The sequence below is a fragment of the Cupressus sempervirens genome, chromosome 5 (assembly GCF_028749045.1).
Source record: "Cupressus sempervirens isolate cs-2001-9-10 chromosome 5, ASM2874904v1, whole genome shotgun sequence".
NCBI classification, from domain to species: Eukaryota; Viridiplantae; Streptophyta; class Pinopsida; order Cupressales; family Cupressaceae; genus Cupressus; species Cupressus sempervirens.
Genome location: NC_143122.1, coordinates 851,250,177 through 851,269,271, shown reverse-complemented (window position 1 = coordinate 851,269,271; position 19,095 = coordinate 851,250,177). Strand labels below are relative to the sequence as shown.

At 34.3% G+C, this 19,095-nt stretch overlaps 1 pseudogene; it reads right to left on the bottom strand.

The window, feature by feature from the left end:
- Positions 1-8,952, bottom strand: part of LOC149558585 (protein EDS1-like) — a 100,822-nt pseudogene extending 91,870 nt beyond the window's left edge.
- Positions 8,953-19,095: the final 10,143 nt, after the last annotated feature.

Genomic DNA, 19,095 nt, shown 5'->3' with positions numbered 1-19,095 from the left:
GGGTGAACTATAGTGACATCTTAAGGGATTGTTGAGATTATTTCAAATTAAACATTGCACCGAAATTTGATTATAAAGGTTGCTAAAATGTCATTCACAAATTATTGCATTTGAATTGAATATAACAAACATGATCAAAATGAATGATATTCCATAAACATGAACAATACACATGATCCATGATAAATTGAACAATACTATACTAAATTAATATGTATATCATTGTGCACATAAATAACAAAAATATATATCAAAATACATGCATCCATAGACAAATTACACAAATATATATCAATTTTCATGTATCCATAGACAAATTATACAAATATATATATAAATACATAGATCCATATACAAAATGTGGCTGATAATGTCTTCAGAATGTGGCATATGTCATATCAAAATGTCTCATGATGCATCCTATGAGAACTATACTATCCTATGCTATTGGTGGATGATCAAAATGTAGCCTCTTCACTGCACTAGGTGGATCAGATGCCTCCTACATAAACAAAAAAGGAAAACCCAAAGTTAGACTACTAAATTTAATGATTCTATGTATCTAACATTGAATTACTCAAATGCATAATGATCTTTTTTTAATGAAGATTTATAGTATTAAAATTTCATCATAAATACCTCTCTCGTTGACTTCTTGCACCGGTCAAGAATCCTCTCATATGTCCTCGACAATGCTTGAACCTCGTTGATTGTGGCCTGTGTATGTTCAAGTATGTTTGTCAAATGAATCTACAACTTAAACTATAACATTATAATTCATAGCATGCTAAATTTATAACATATAATCAATAATTCAAACTACAACTTACCTGTGTCGACTCCTCCTCTGGATATAATGGTTGCATCAACAAAGATGCAAAACTCTGGCATCCAACCTTCTGTGCACTAGGTGTTTCCTATGAGATACACAATACTAGTTGTTAATATCATAGAAATCAGTTTTAAATTTATTTATGAGAATAAGGAAAATAAAAATAAATGATACTTATACATATGATGGGGCTCTCACTACAAATGGAAATGTTAGACAGTTTGTGATGTGGAATCTGCCTAGACTCATCACCAGTAGCCATGCCTTGTACAATAAAAAAAGTAATTAAATTTCATTACCATAAAAATTTTATAAGAATGCATTGATATTTAATCACATTAAAAGCACCTAATTACCTTTACCTTGTCAATGGGTTGTGCCTCATCCCTCGCACTCTGCCCCACACTCACAAGTGATACTTGCAAGAGAAAAGAAAGGTTAGAAACCATATATGCTCCAATATCAAATAGAAAAAAATAATGAGAACAAAATATAATGTACCATAGATGTCTCAAGGCCAAGTGAAATAGTCAAGAGTGTGATATTATCAACCTATCAGAGCTCCTCCTCGGTCATCAACTAAACATAAATGAAGATCACATACACTTATAAGTCAGTATGGGTTAAAAATTAAAATTACTCTATTATATAGATTAAATTTAAATTGTATTTTTCATTAAAAAAATATGTATACATGTACCGACACAGAAGGACTCCATGCCTCTACATGCCCCTCCTCTCGCACGTCAAAGTGTGAGCCTCTCTACATGCATCTAGTGTATCCTCCTCAAATACAAATTGATACTCAGAAAGATCACCTATGGGACCTAGACAAATATTATTGCATGCTATGAAAGTATGGACCACACAAACATGTGATGAGCTCATCATGATGAACTCACACCAACATCATTAACACGGGGAGGCAACATTGACTGAGCCTGGGATATCAATAGGGTACTCAATCTATGGATGACTCTAATAGTCTGAGAGCTAGCCTCTACAATGATATCAGGATGCTACACTAGAGGAGGGGGGGAGACATCAGTAGGGAGGAAAAAAGTGCTAGCTTTCTTCCACTAGGCAAAGGGGCTATCCTGATGAGCTCCTCCTCCTACACCCATGTTAGGCTTCATGCTCCCATAGTTCACCTTGAGGTGCAACACAAATTTGGCATTCAATTTTCTAATGAAATAAAATGGAACCTCTAAATTTTTGTATGGAGGGATGTCAATAACCATCCACCAATGATCCCAAAAATTTGCATGCATAGCCTCATTTCTGCACCATTTAATTGATAGTTTGGGCTTTGTACGTTCTACTTGTTTACCAGTTTTTGGGTCTACAAAAAGGCTAACAATATCATCTTTAGTTATATTTAGGGCCACAACCTCATCATAGTCCAAACCATCAACAAACATGGCATGCATTTGGTCAAACCAATGAAGAGCAACATTTTGTTCATTGGTAAGTGTTTCAATATTATCCACTATGGTGTTTAACATGGATAACATGGGAGCCAATGTAGGTATAGTGTTATATGTGGTTTCCAAAACCCTTAGTTCGACGAGATTTTCAAATATCAAATCTTCAATTCAAGGAGGGTTTTGAGGGGGTAGGGGATCATTTGGTGGAGGGTTACAAGGAACATTGTTTCCTACCTCAGTATCATCAATTGGGTCAGCAATACCTATTAATTTACAAAACATAATTTCTATTAAAAACAACCTAAATTTCAACAATTTCTATTAAAAAAAAACTATTTTTTAACAAATTCAATTAAAAATAACTAATTTATAATAATATTCATTCAAAACATTAAAAAAAATTAAAATTTTTTACCCTTATTGTATACCCATTTTGAAATCTGATACATGAATGGAGGTCAACACACAAACCAAAAAAAATGCAATGTAAAAAGAGCTCTCAGGTGTTTTTAAAAAAAATCTATGTTACATGTTTTGGGTATCTGATTTCATATTAGATAAATTGGATACCCAATTATCGATCGAGTATCCGAAATGGCTTAGTCCTAACTTTTTAGCTTTGGTATTAGGATGGGTGCAAAAAATTTAGAGCAAATTTTGACATGCTTTTAGATGTTTTCAAACTCCATTTTTTTCACATCGCCACTTTTTGGCATACTATGATCCTAGACATACCATATAGCTAACTTATTATTTTATCGGCCCATTAAAATGATTATAATTTTCTTATTGACCCACATGGATGTGCTCTTTTATAATTCATTGGACATTTAATATTTGTTAGTAGTGGTTATGGAAACTTTTTTAAGGCTTTGATGGCTTAATTTTGGTTATTTATTTTGATTTAATTCTAGTCATTCATTTTAATATAGCTCCCTATATAAAGGCTTGCTCTCCTCATTAGCAAAAGAGCTATGTTGGAGAATTATTGGCAAACTACTACTAAAATTGCTCTCTATTTGTTATTGTGTTTGCATATGAATATTGGTGATTATTTTGGAGTATTGCATTGTTCTTTGCATTCCCCACTCAAAATAATTTTTATTTTCAAGTACTTAGTTTTCAAACTCACTTCAATTAGTTTATATTGGATGAAAGTTGTTGTAAATACCTCTTTGATTGAGTTTTCTTAGACCAAACCACTAGTTGCTTGCTAATTGTAAGTATGCCTTTTGTGGTCAAATGGCATAACCGTAAGCTTAACTTAAATAATACTTGCTCATTGATTTGCATCTATAGATGGAGTTGATGAAACAATAGTGATTTGAACATCTTTCAAGTATACTATAAAAGATTGCACTAGGTTGGTGGAGTTGATGACAAGACCATATCCTATAGAGTCTCAAAGATATTCACAATTTCCTTTTATCTTAGCATAGAAGTAGAAGTAGTTTAGATTCATAAGTTTAAGCTCTACAAGTTGGAAGTCAAAATATTTTCATTACACATTATGGAATCATATTTTGTAAGTCAAGGTTGATGCATCTTAGTGAGCTAACATAAGCCCTCTAATGATACCAACATATAACATCATTAGAATTAGGAGTGCATCATGTGAAGGAGCCTATGAGTCACCCTAATGGTATTTTCTTGTTAAGTCTTTGATTATGCGTGTTGTAGTGGCATAAAACTAACATCAATAGGTTTCAAGAGTTTTATTTTATTTTATCATGACAACATAGTTCAAGTCTCTCTTTTAAAACCTCAAATTGACTCATGTTGAGAGACTTGTCCTTGTATCATTGTGGTTGCAACAAAGTAGGCAAAAAATTCAAGTGATTTTTTGTAATCCTTTATTGACCAAACTAGCTAGATATTATTCGATAATCCCTAAGCCTAATGATATAGTCCTAAAATTTACTAACATTAATCACAAAAACTTGGGAATTTTGAAATGTTAATACAAGGGGTTCTCAATAAGATTTAAACCTATATATATTTATGTTTCAAGTTATGATGCCTATCTTAACTACTTGACCTCTGACCAACAATAATAAACTCTAACTCAATACACTTGCATTAAAAATAGTATAAATATCATAAATAGAAATTGTTATATTAATTAATAAGGGTTATTTACTTTAGAATTTCAAAGCTTACAGACTTTCAAATCTAGATCGTTGCTTTTCCCTAGCCAATACACCATATATAACAACCTTCAAGTGCAAAGTGTTCGACATATTTTTATTTAATAGACTTTCTATGTAATGGTTTCAACACATTTTGAGGTTCCATCTACCCTATTCTCCTTAGAGTCAATTCTATCAAGGCCCATTTGGTTGCAAACATAAGAATTGAGAATAGGAATGGCTATTCCAATAAAAACTATTTCTCAAATGGGAATATGTATTCCTATTCCCTATTCCAATTAGTACACCAAAAATAGAAAACATATTCTAATTTCCTATTCCTATTTCAACTACCAAACAAGCCCTCATAAACCCCTATAATCATAAATTTAAGAATGACAATGAATTGGCACTCAAGCAACGTTGTAAATCATTTAAGATCTTAGGATCTTCTCAAAGCCCTATTTCAGTTTAGAACTTTGAAAAAAATTATACAGTTATAAAATCATGATAGGTCTCAAAGCTGCATGTTATATACCCACAAATTTGTAACATTCCTTTGCTAAATGCTTTCCCAAGTGAATAGATTTCTTTGATTCAAGAAATTGGTGATAATCATACTCGAGGATTTATTTAATTGTTATAACTTTTACTAAGGTCAAGATGAATAAGCTTAGGGCTAGCTTGCTACACTTTTGATAAGTTCTATTATATTGTGGGTGTAGCAGCCATGATAATATATAAGAACTTAATGACATGCATTAGTCTAATCAATGTTTCATTTACTAATAACATCAACAAAGAAAAGTGCATTAGATTAAAACTTTGAAGTGTGTAGTAATCAAAATTTGGAATGCAAGACTAGGGATCTTACATCACAAAGAAACCTTATAATATGGATAAAAATTTATATTTACCTTGTCCTTAAAATCTAAAGTTTCCAAAATATGCAAGAATCAGTTGACAGCTCCCTTATGAACAAGGGCTAGTTTAGCATCATGGCCCTTTAGGGCAGCAGATCAGAAGATGATGTCACAACCCACTCTCCCCTTACTTGAATAAATTGGTTATCTCCTTGCCACCTGGATTTTGTTGATAACTTAATAAGAATTTAGAATTTTGTATGGGGTTGTGAGGAAGGAGTTAGTTATTATTACATAATTGAAACCTAACCCTAATGGCATAAATGGGGTAGTCTTTGTATAAGGGAAATGGTAGAAAGTAGGAATGTTTTTTCTTTCTTTTTTTATTCAATATGGGAGTGTGGCTAAATCATTGCCCTAATTTGTCTATTTTACTAAGCTTTATTAGAAGTGGGACATGAAAATCATGATAAAGAGTGGAAGAATACTTAGCTTAGCCAACACATCTTAAGATAGCTACATACTGCAACAATAGAAATCTTGGCATTCTTGGCATGTCGTGCCACTACTTGTGCTACTTTCAAATTTGGGGTATGCAGAGAAGGTTATTACTACCATTGCATTGAGGTTGATCCTTAGAAATTTGCTATTGTATTCTATTTGCTCTATTCTTAGCTCTGCTTTGCTTTGATTTGCACTTTAATATATTGAAATCTAATGAGAGCCTGCTAGTTCTAAAGCTATAGAGAGAATAGACATCTTGCTACAATTTCATTGAATTAGGTTCCTTTCTCTTGGTTGAATCTAGATCTCTGTTTGAAAAATTATTTGTTGGAAATCAGTTTGGAAGTGAGATGGTGGTGCACATCTTTTTGATTTGCATATTTTCTCTATCATTGTGGGTATGTATAATAGAAAGAGTACTTTGCATGTTTCATTCTCTACAAGCTCAAAATTATTGTTATTGAATTCAGCTTCCTTCTAAGAGTATCTTTCAAATTAAATTGAATTTCTCTCACCTCTACCATACTACAGAAAAATGTCATCCAATGGTCCAAATAAGAAGTGTTTTGCCATACTATTAGACCAAAAATTTCCAGTTGGGGATAAGAGTCTATTGAGAAACTAAAATTTGCAACCACAATTCAATTGTGTTGGGTAGTAGGGTATTATTTCCTTGCAGTAAAGCAATCATACCAATACCCACAAAAAGGACTAAGGCAATTAGTGGAACGTCTACTTCAAATTATAATTTACTACGTAGAGATAATGGGAGGATGATAACATTTAGAGACTATATTTCTTGAGTGACTAGCTAATGAGAAAATATCTAGGATGATTATATTCCTTGTTGAATTTATTTTTTTTCCCCAATGATGGGGTATCTATTGTACAAAGAAACCTATAGGTGTAAATAGAAATTTCATGTTTAATGAGTAAGATGTTCAGTGATGTAGATATGTTCAGATATCTATTATAGGAATCAATGCAAGGATATTCCCATTTGTAGTTGTAATAACATAAGCTATTTATTTGAATATGATATTTCTTTGTCATATCCTTTGATCAACAAAATCAAGTATAAACCAATTCTCAACCTAGTGACTTTGGATTTTTTCTGTTAGAAAATGTGCACAAGGAGACTCTATAAAAATTGTACCTATGTAGATATGTTAAATTTGGTTCGTAGTGATTTTAGTTGATCTAACTATGTATTTGAGACTACTTTTTACTTATGGTTATGATCCTTGATAGAGTCATGAAGGCAGAATTAATGTTTTGTGGTAAATTTATAATATCTATATTGAAATTCTTCCTTTAGGATTAGTATTGAATCCTTCTAAGTTCTTAAATGGAATTATTGATACAAATGTATTAACTGCAAGATGCTTCAATGTTTGGATACATTACATGAATGAAGTATTGTACATGGTGTCCTTAGAAAAATAATTAAGACACTCAGAGAAACATTGGAAATTTAGTTAAAATTTAAACTTATAACTGAACCACTATAGCAATGATTGGTCATAGATTGTTGCGCAATTTGGCTATATTTCTTCACTATAGGTTGGCTAGAATTGTTTGTAGAGATACATAGTTTTTTGTACATTGATCAATTCATGAAAATGCTAGGAATAATTTGTTATAGAAATTTTAATAAGATATTTCTTTCATGTAGCTAATTAGGTGATCATTTTATCCTTCATACCATATTGGTTGAACATATGATTTGAGGATGATATGCTTTTTATGTAAAAGTTGATAAGCCTTATTTTGATTATGAGATGCTTTTTACGTGACATTGCTGATGATACCACTTTATGACCTACTTACAATGGTTACTTAAATATATAACATGTGTTTATGAAGGTGGTGATGTGAACTAGAAATAAGGATGATTAATTTATTTTGATTATCAAAACATGGATTGTGATCTAAATATGTGATTGCAAGTGTCTGAGTGATTACAAATGGTTTAGGACATGATATATTTTTACCACACAATTCCACTATTGCTCATAGTTTTGCATGGTTATCCTTCCTCAATGTTGGGTTGGGTATCTTTCATGTTAGGAAAGATTCTAGGGAAGCTTAACAGCTTCGTGGTAGGGTGGTAAAGCGCTCCTACAATATTCTCACCCTTCTGTTCTTAGACAAGTTCTGGAGCTCATTTAAACATTGATCATCATGGTTAGACCATTTGGTATCTGGTATCTAGTATTGGTAATTTGGTAACAAAATTATGTTTCCTTTAAATTTGAGCATATATGTATATGTATCAATTTTTAAAAAATTAATGATAGTTAATCAACTAATGTTGACTAGTCAATATTCAAAAGATTTTGATTCTCATTGAATTTTCCACATTTTATGGAGATTTTTGATGTGGCATTACTTTTGCAGGGGCAATCTTTATAGATTTCCACATTCTAGATACTGCTCTATTCATATTTACTATCTAGGACCATAAAATCTTCTTTATGAAAAGAAGGAAAGATCACATAAGCCACCACTCCATCTTGTATCAGAAGAAAACTATTTTCCTTACTATTGGAAACACTACAAATTCCCTCCCAAGCCTTAGGTAGAATGCTACAGGTAGCAATCAATGTTGCAAGTTCCCGGCCAACAGTGAACCTGCAACAACAAATATGGGGGCATAATAGAAATCAAGCTAAGGTTCCCTTAAGAGCAAGTAGATTTCTAAAATTCATAAGATATTAACATGTTTTTGAATTTGATTGTGTTAACATTTTTGTAACAATGTTTCAATTTAGAATTCTTGACCTATCATCAGGATGATAGAAACTATAAGGAAAATAATAGAAAAGTTCAAAACTAGTTAAAAAAACTCCCCCCATTCTCTATTATCCTTGTGATAGATCAAAAAATGTGTTCCAAATGTGGATGCAAAAATGTTGACATAATTGAAATCCCAAATATTAATGAAAAACTTGAACATAATTGAATCTGGAAACAACATACAGGTAAAAGGTTCATTTAGTGAAAACTCTTGTTAAGGGTTTTATTCAATTAAAATGTGAAATATTCATTCTATAGTGCTAGCTTAGTGTTTTTTCATATAAAAATCTTAAAACTAGGAGAAAATAATTTACATAGATACATCTTCAAGCTTGTAACTTAAATGAGATCTAAAAAGCTTATACTTACTGTTGAGAGTTTGGGAATTCTACATCCATGGCTTCTCTTCCCTTACCGCTTGTTTTGAATTGTAACTCTTTAAGGGATTTTATAGAGGTTTTATTTTACTCTCCCAATATTAAAAAATTCAAATGAAATAATCTAGAAGTAGCAGAGCAACATCTATGAAAATGCATTCAAAGACGAGTGTCAAATCCTTTGCCATATGGAGATTTTATATTTCATAGACTGCAAATATTCTTGAACTTTTCTCTGGAGATTAAGATAGAGGAAATAAAAAGGATATCTAAGTCATTTAAGAGGCTACTCCATGTTGGGCCACATCATATCAAACCAAAAAATTGTACTATGTCTACTATTTGGACCACCTCTATTTTGGTAATGCAACATTTGTAAATTTGTAGGATATATTAAATCTAAGTATTTTTGGGTTTGTGTTTAGATTTTTATAAATGTTTCTAATCACATTCAGTGATCCATTATCAATATTAAGTAAAACAAGAGAGATCAAGGAGAAAATGTTTACCACTATCATTTGAAACTTTGATGAAAAAATCTAAACACAATCAAACCTAGAAATACTTACAGATAATATATATCTTTTTCCAAAAAGAAAACTAATGATTTTATTCCACATAAGGAGATGAATAGAAAAATAAACCACTCTAAAAAAATATTGAAATTATTTGAAATTTCTACATAGGAATTTGATAATTTCAAAGTTATGGTGCACAAATCCCTAGCCCTCTCCCTTAAAGAAACTGCTTAGAAAATTGGATGCCACTAATCAACACTATACAAAATTTGATTCCATAGTCAATGTACATTTTTAAATAAAGATTGGATCAAAGACTTCTAAACATGGATTAGATTATTAAGATGGCCCATAAATTAAGCTTAGAAAAAGTAACTCAATTTTATTTTTTATGAATAGTTCTTTTTTATAAATAAATAATATACACGGCCGAAGCTAGAATCAACAACTATTCATCAAAAAAAACTTATAAAAAGAAACCCCCAAGTAGTTAAAGTAGTGCTAGCTAAGGGGGGTGGTTCATCTCGATCATGAAATACCCAATCATCCTTAGGATTGGCAGGTAGGCTACGAATAGTCCAGCCATCAGTAGCATCATCAGGGGCTTGGTCAAAATACTTTGTATTAGGCCAGAGAGGTGAGATGGTCAACTCTAGGCAAAAGGGCCACTTTCTAGAAACCACCCACTGAGGACCAAGAGGAGGAGCCAGGGACTAGCCAGTGCCACCATGGGGTAGGGAAACTGAACGGTGCCACCAATTACCATCACCACGACTAGGAGAGAGGCGGTGGGAAGCCTATGAATGTGTCGTGTGAGAGTGGTGGGCCAAAGAACTGCACCCCCAGTGGTGGCCATTGGGCAGTATGGTATCAATCGAGGCATCTGGAGGAACTCTAGCAATAGTACAAGGGGCATTGCCCTAGTGATTTAGGAGCTCTTGAAGGTGGGCCACCTCTAGGGCCACCTTGTTTGCTTATACTTGAATATGCATCATTACATTATTACAAATTCATGCCTTAGTGTACATAACAATATTTATATCAAGAAAATTGTGAGTGAAAAGAACAACATTTCTATCTTTCTATAGAGTGAACAAAATCTCCATCCTGAAGGTATGCCAAATCTGGGTGCATTTTCTAGGGATCCTGGGGGAATCACCCAAAATAACCATATGCCAAGAAAAAGGTTCAGGTTGAAATGGCTTTAAAAATCATGAATCTAGTGCCAATAATTTTGAGCACATCTACAAAACCAAAAAATATGTGGGAAAGACTCTAGTTGACCACAAAATGGACACCTAGGATCCAGAACCCCAATATGCTTAAGCTAAGGCCCAAGGGGAAGACCTTGAAAAGCTAGGCACCAAGCAAAATGAGCAATCTTGGGTTCTATAATGGCACTCCAAATAGTGTCAAAGTGCTTTCTCCATTAAGAAAGGGAAGATTGCATATGCCATCTCTGATTGACCATATCCACCATCGACAGATGGGTAGAAAGCCATCTATAACCTAGACTTGGCTTGTAGCTAGTGAAAGGAGTGGCACAATACCACTTCCAATCACTCTGCCAAGGTCTAACAAACTAGATACCCACTTTATGAATTAAGTGACCTAGAATTGCAAAAAGCAATAAGTCAAAAGTCTACTAATTTGAATAGGCAAGATGGTACTGGACTTGCATATCTTCCCAAGATCTGAGACTCATGGAGACCCTAGAGCAAAGATCTTTAGGAGTCCTGATGCCTCATTTGAAAAAATGTAGAGCACTAGCACCTTGAATCTTAGCTAATACCCTGGATGGCAAACACAGGAGACCACCAAATGTTCTACTTGTTCAAAGAGAGCCCATCATGGAACTCATCACTAGACCAATGAAGCCAAGGCTTAAGAGCTTCCCAAGCTTTCCATATGCTCTTGATAACAAAAGAGCTCTATATGTGCATGGGTTATCGCATGATGAGAAGGGTTTGAAAACTAATCCCCTTCCATGTAGTTTTGTTAATAGGAAACCTAGAGGAAATGCAATGCCAAACCAGGATATTCTAAGCTTCATCTCTACTAATGGCACAAATAATCCATTCGACACACAAAGAAAGACCTTGCTTCTATGCAAAGAGAAGGCCAAGGCCTCCAGACTCTTTGGGGAGACAAAAAAAATTCCAAGTAACTTTGCGAAAACCATGATGATCAGAACTAGAAGGACAAAGAAAATCATAGAGCAATCATTCTAATTTCTGATAGGAGGCTTTTGAAGGAGCCCAACAAGAAGAATAGTAGGCATGAATGCAAGCACTTTAGAACAAATCTAGAATTTACCAGCAAGAGAAAGTAGTTTCATAAGCCAACAATCCAGCTTCTTAGCAATCTTGGCAAGCACAACATTCCACAAATCCACTGGCGATGTTTGAAAGGCAAAAGGAACACCTAAAAAATGAAAAATCTCCCCGTGAGTGACCCATTTCCATTCAAACTAGTTAAGCCAAGGTGGGGCTGGCAAAAAAGACTAGCAATAACAAAGAGATTTATGCCATTGAATAGCAAAGCCAGAGGCTAGTGTCAAGGAAATTCAAGGCATTATTGATTTTTTCTTCATCCTCCAAAAGAGTGAGAAAGGAATCATCAACAAAATGACCATTGACCAACTAGGAAGAGGATTCTGGTAAAGAGATACCATGAACCAATCCTAAAGACATGGAGTGGGCTAGCAAGTAGCCAAACCCTTGAGCAACAAGAACATAAAGTGTCTGAGCCAAAGGGCAATCCTGTCTAATGAAACAGAAAAGCCCAAAGGCATCAGATTGGGATTTATTGATGGTAATGCAAGAATTACCATCTCCAAAGAGCATCTCCACAGATTGCAAAAAATTGAAACCAAAACCAAGAGCCTGGAGCATAGCCAAAATGAATGGCCATTCAATTGGATCATAGGCTTTAGAAAAATCTATTTTCAAAAGAAATAGCCGACTGATTGGACTTGTGAGTGCACTCCATACCTTCCTAGACAAAAATGATGTTTTCAAGAATATATCTAGATTTGATAAAGCTAGTTTGCTCAAGCCGCACAATTAAAGGAAGGAGATGGAAAATTTTAAGAGAAATTGCCTTAGCAATAATCTTATATGACACATTTAGAAGGGTAATGGGCTTCCAATTGCAAATATACTTAGGATCTCCAGCTTTAGGTATGAATTTAATGTTTCCTTTGTTGATAATAGCTCCTAGGCTTTTAGAATGAAAGGCTTCAAGAATTTTTTTTTGCAGATTAGGACTGATATGCTCCTAAAGGTGTTTGTAAAATTCACAAGGAAACCCATCACACTTGAGGAACTTATCATCTTCCATGGAGAAAATTGCCTCTTTAAGGTCTCAAAGGTTAATAAGTTGTTCACAAAAAGCATGTTGCTCAACTGCTAGGTGGTTTGGAGTAACAAAAATACACTTTCTGAGAGCTTCCTCTTGAGCAACTGAATTTTCCTATGAAGCAAAAAAAATTTCATAGTGATGAACAAATGCTTGTAGGATGTCAGGGAGAATGGAGATAACAGAAGTGCCTTATTTAATTTTTTTAATCGCAAAATTGGTATGACAAACTCGAAGAGCCTAAAAGAACTCCTTCAAATCTTTATCGCCAACCTCCAACCAATGGAGGGGAGCTTTGATTTGGGCCCCTCAAGAAGCATAATTATCCATAAAATGTTTCTCATGGTGCAAGTTGGCAAGTTGAATTTACAAATCAACATCAAAAGGGTTAAGGGTGAGAGCCTTAGAAGCCTTTTTGAGAGCAGTGGTAGTGGATTCATAAGACCACCTTTTGAAAATTTCCAACTACCACCCATAGATGTGTAGAAAGTGAGCAATTTTGGTAATGGAATCATTCCACCACTGAATCCACCCTATCTGGGAATGCAGAAATGGCTCCAAATTCTAGACATGTAGGATATGAGCAATAGTGGAAACATACATCAACACTAACGTGTTGAGGAAGAATTGAGACCTAGCAACTCTCTAGATAGCTATGTGCCACAAATAGAAAAATAAATGGGATAGTGGTCTGATAACGTCACATCTAGAAAGGGAATGATAGGTAAATCTCAATCCTCAGAAAAGGAGAAAAAAGATTGTGCAAAAATTATGGCATGATCGAGATGTTTTAAAATGCGGTCAGAGCTAGCCCAAAAGTTGGACCAAGTGTGCCAAACCCCACTATGTTGGTGGTAGTTAGTATTGGGATAAAAAAAGGTCCAATTTATTGCACATGTAGTACCAAACTTCCCTTTACCTAGTTGTCTAGTAAAAAGACAATGCCATCTTTGTCAGAGATCAGCTAACCATATTGAAGTTACCACACATAACCCAAGTAGTTGGAGGCAAGTTGTCCACTAGCCAACCCCACAATTGTGATCTTTCTATAGCATTATTGGGAACATAAACATTAATGACTCCAAAAGGATGATTATTAATGGAAAACAAAAGCTAAATGATTTTGTGCATGGGGTTAGAACCATGTGAAATAATAGCAGAATGAAGATGAGGTGACAAGAGACTAACTACACCACCTCTGACAGAATTGTGTTGAGAGGAAAACATAATTTCATCCAGCCAAATGATGTGACATGCAGAAGAAAGCATGAAACTAGAGATCTTAACTTCTTACATATAGAGAAAATCTAAATTACCAAGTCTATGATGGGTATCCATAACATAGTAGTTTTTGGAGAAGTCTGTAAGACCTCACACATTCCATGATAAAAAATTCTTGAAAATTCTTCCATATCTTCCTCATCCTCAATAGAGGAGTAGCTATTATGCAATAAAGTTGAGACTAGGTTAAAGCTAGAAGGATAATCCTCTGGACTGATGGCCCAAGATTTGTCCTTTGGCTTCTCAACATGTCTAGGAGGACTGCAAGAATGCTACATATTCTGAGTCATTATGGAAGAAGCAATAAGAGGAGTGTGAATCACAACCGAGGTGTTAGCCCTGGTAGTCACCTTAATCCCCTATGAACTAAGGTTTGAAACCCGTGAAACACTAGGGTTTGGTTATGAAAAAATTGCTTTCATCCCTACATTGGCTAGGGTTTGCACTCCTATTGAGATAGAAGAAACCAAAATGATAGCTGCATATGATTGTTTAGGAGCCAAGGGAGCCTTGCCCTTGCACCCAAAAATAGTCTATTCTTCTTTTTACCCTTTTTTTGAATTGGTAGGAACCTCTTTAGGTAGGGTTTAACCCTAGGCATAGCTAGAGGGCAATCCCTAATCTTGTGTTCTATGAACTGACACCTATAACAGGTGTTAGGAAGGTTCAAATAAAGCACCTTCTGAGAGAAGGTTTGGGAAACAAACTATATCTCCATAGAATCCTTAAGATCCTTGGAAAGTTCAACCTTAATGCATACATGTTTCTGAGGATGAGCATTGAAAAAAATTTCATGTTCCTTAGTAATAACTTTGCCAAGAGTATTGGCAATGGACTCAATAAAAGGCCAATATGGCAAGGGTAAACCAAGGAACTCTACCCACACAAGAACCCTAAACTTTTAGTTGTTAGAGACAATGAAATCTCTTGACCATCTTTGAAAAACAAGCAGAGAAGAACACAAAGACCAAGGACCATTGCTAAAAATCATGTTTTCCTATCATGGGTTGGAAAAGTGAAATAAAAAAAACCTTTGGTAAGGTTTTGCACAACATCAAGGTAGACTCCATGAGGAATCCAACTCTTGTTAACCCATTCTCAAAGCATAGCTTCAGGAGGAGTCCTACCCACAAAATACCCTATTAAGGTATGTTGTTCTAACCAATCAAAAGTAGCATCAAATTCTTGCAAGGGAAGGATAGTATTAGGATTACCTCATGACAAACCTTCAGGACAAACTTGCGAGGATGTTTGTTCAATGGAGGTGCCATGGCTTTCTAAAGTAGTAGCATGAACACCAATATCAACAACTGGGTCACCACTGGCTAGGGCCATTATAAACTAGCCTAAAAACTACTGTAGTAAATGTGATTTGACTGGTGGAAAACACAGAAGGAAAGCTCAGACGGAGAACCATACACAAGAAGTTTCAAAGATCGCATGAAACCCTAGTAGAGTGGAAAAAAACTTGCTACATTTTTGAGGCCATGATTCTAGTCAGTAACTCAATTTTGATTATTGTAACATTTTTATCTTAGAAATAACATTTACAAAATAACACTAATGTTGACCCATCAATTTCTCTTTCTCACATGACTGAAAATTAAAATTTGTATATCTATTAAGATAGATTTTTATTGGTTAGATGAGGATGAGGATGAGGATTTCATTGGTTTACATTGAACAAGAGTGAAGAATGACAAATGGAGAGGATTATATGTAAAATGAGCGAATAGATTAGAATTGAAGAATAGACTACCATGTGAAAACTAGAGTTTGACAATTTTTTGTCGAAGTATAGAGCTTTCTATATTCTTTGGTTGTTCCCCCCAATTTTTACATTTGTGTGTTTCACTATTTGGTACATTTTGCCTTATAATGGTCTACTATTATGCACAACTTGCAGTTAAAGGACAATAATTTGATGGCGAAAACTCTAAGAAGACTAGACTTAGTGAAAAAATGAAAAGGCATGAGCAATGTCAACATTTGAAATTTCTTAGGTGAGATAAATTTTATTTTATTATTTTGAAGGCATTTTCTTATTTGAGATTGATGATCTCATTTTATCCATCGATGGTTAACTCCTCAAGCTAAGGTCTCGCTTAGAAACTCTTGATCCTCAAACATCCCCAGTTTACAATTAGTATAGAAATGCATTTTAAATTTTGATTTACTTATTAAATGGAGAAAATTAACTTATTAGATAGCCTTTTGATGTTTAAAAGAATTTTGATAGGATAGATAAGGGTTATTTATTTATGTATTATTTGTATATTAAAAAAATGCATATTACAAAGTTGCAATTAGAGACTGCAAGAAAATCAGCTAGACACAAAATAGAACATATAATATTTGTTAATAAAAATATGGTAGATAAAAGTTAACACTTTGACTTGTTTTATAATATAATACTTGTTTATAAATATTAAGTGTTTCAAATTATTTATTGGTATATGTCAAGAGGTGTAATGGATACACTTAATAATATAATATAATATATTGCAAGTTAAAATATTTTTAAAAAAAAAAACTTTATTAGCATTTTTATACATAATATAAATGAATTATTTTAAAATGAAAACAAAATATCTAGTTATAAACAAAATGAATTGTTTTTTACTGAGTGAATGTGAGCAAAGTGAATTCCAACTACATTCTTACCAAGTTTTACTAATCCTCTAACTGGATTTTAAGTTTTTACCCTTTCCACTGAGAAAGCCCCAAATTTCACTTTTTAGGCTATAACTCAAACTAGGAAGCACCTGTGCAAAAACAAACTCCATAATTAGAAATTTTATCTTCTCATGATTCTAGCGATATATAATATCGCTATATTAGCCTTCTAGAAATGCCCAAAAATTCAGTTTGAAAAATGCCCTTCTATTATGAAACTCTGGCTTGTCTACAACACTTGATTATAAAATTTGAAAAATTTAAAAAAACTAGGGTCAAAACTTTATATTAGAGACCTTTTGAATTTTAAAACTTCTAACGTGCAAACCCTTTTTTAGAAAATAATTAAAAATTATTTTTATATTCTTCAAATTTTCTCCTATCCTTTGAATCTGGGGTCAAACCTCTATTGACTGGGTGACACATGTCTCTCATTGATTGGCTCAGGCTTGTACAATAGGGCACCATGTCATCGCTAACTAGTCCTCCCACCTAAGCACTCGCTATATCGCTATGCTAACGAGTGAGCAACTTCCTCTTAGTGACATAGCAAGAACCACATGATCCGCCACGTGTTGTGATCTTGTGCATTTGCTAAACTTGCTTGCCACATCACCGTGCCTTAAAATTAGTGCCACATGGCACCTTTTGATTTGTTAGGAACTCCACATCATCACTGACTCACCCTATACACCCCACAAGTTGCCACTTCTCGCTACGTGATTTGCTGTCAAATCTTCCATGTCACACTGACACGGGACCCACAATCTCTTTTTGTATCTCGCCAATTTTTTTGAACTTTTTGGCTAGTCGCTATGTTGCTAGCCAGAACTTCTTGGATTTTCTAGCTAGCGACATAGTGACTAGCCAGATTTGTTAACTTTTCTAACGCCCTACTTGCTGACATCATCATGCTTGGATTGCGTGTTCTGTTAAAATTTGATGAAGTCACCTCCAACTAGCACACTAGGACCCTCTACACATGGTTTTGGCTTTCAAAAAGCCATTTCCTTTAAGACATCTCACTATGCATGTTGAATAGTATTTAAAATTTAAAGTATTCCCCCATGCAAGTGATGTGGGATATATGCTTAAAGGAAAACTCTCCCCTTTCATTCATGGATGGCTTCTTTGTTATGCATTGGCATGATTTTCCACTCATTTATCTACTACTTCTTTGTTGTTTGTGCTCGCCTATATCCATATGCAGATATATGGAGGGCCCCTCTTTGTATTGTGGTTGTGGCTTTATAACCTACCTCTCCTACAATTTTTTTTTATAGATGTCATCATTTTTTTAAACTTGCAATTTACATTGCTCTTTGTTTGCATGTGAATCTCTATGGCGTGGAAGTTTTTTTTTTTTTTTTTGAAGAAAGCTATAGCTTTCTTGCTTGGAAAAGGGTTGCTCCTTCTCCTTTTATGCCCATAGCTTCCCTTTAATTCATAGGCTCATTGAGGTCCCCTTCAGTTGGACCCTCACTATTCACACTGCCTCTGTTTTGGACATAGACCTACCACTAGGAGTGGATATTCCTTCTTTACTCATAGCTTTGACCTTCTGTTCATGCCGCCTCCTTCTGAATCTACACTTTTCTTTGCACAAACTTTTTCTCCTTGCTGGTCACACTTCTCTTTCTTGGTAGCTTAGAACATTCTTTGGTGGTAAGGGTAGGGATGAAGCCTCATATGCTGCCCCTGTTTGTAAGCCACTTTGATAAGTGGCGGGGAGGCCAAAAAATTCCTTACATGTTGCCTCTTCTTCCTGCAATGTTCACCCTTCAATGTGCCTGCCCTTGTATTCATGTGTTCCTTCATTCCACATTTCCTTGGACTCTAACATAGGCCTCTCCATTTATATTGGTGGCTTCTTCTTTCTATGGATGCTCCTTTTTGCTACACGGCTTCCACCTAGAAGACTGTAGCCTTCTCCCATTTTATAACCCATGTGCAAGAAAATCAAAACAAGAAGATATTAGTCTTTCGAGCTGGGCTTTTTCAAATTAGATGGGGAACTATCAATCCATTGGCAAACATCATCAATACATACATAGGGAGAGGAGGTGCAATGTATTGAATCTGGCAAATAAGAAATGAATATTAAGTTTGGAAAATGCATAATACATAAGTTCAATTACTCATGGAATAGTATGGGGCAACACATGATATTTTTGGCTATAAATTTTTAGGGTATTTTGCTTCATTATAATGTTAAAGATCATGATCATTTCCTCCTATTCTATCCCAACTTCATCTCCCATAGAGGATCATTCCATCCTTAAGATTCAACGACAAGTTGTCAAGTTTATCACATTTTGCATGTTTCCAT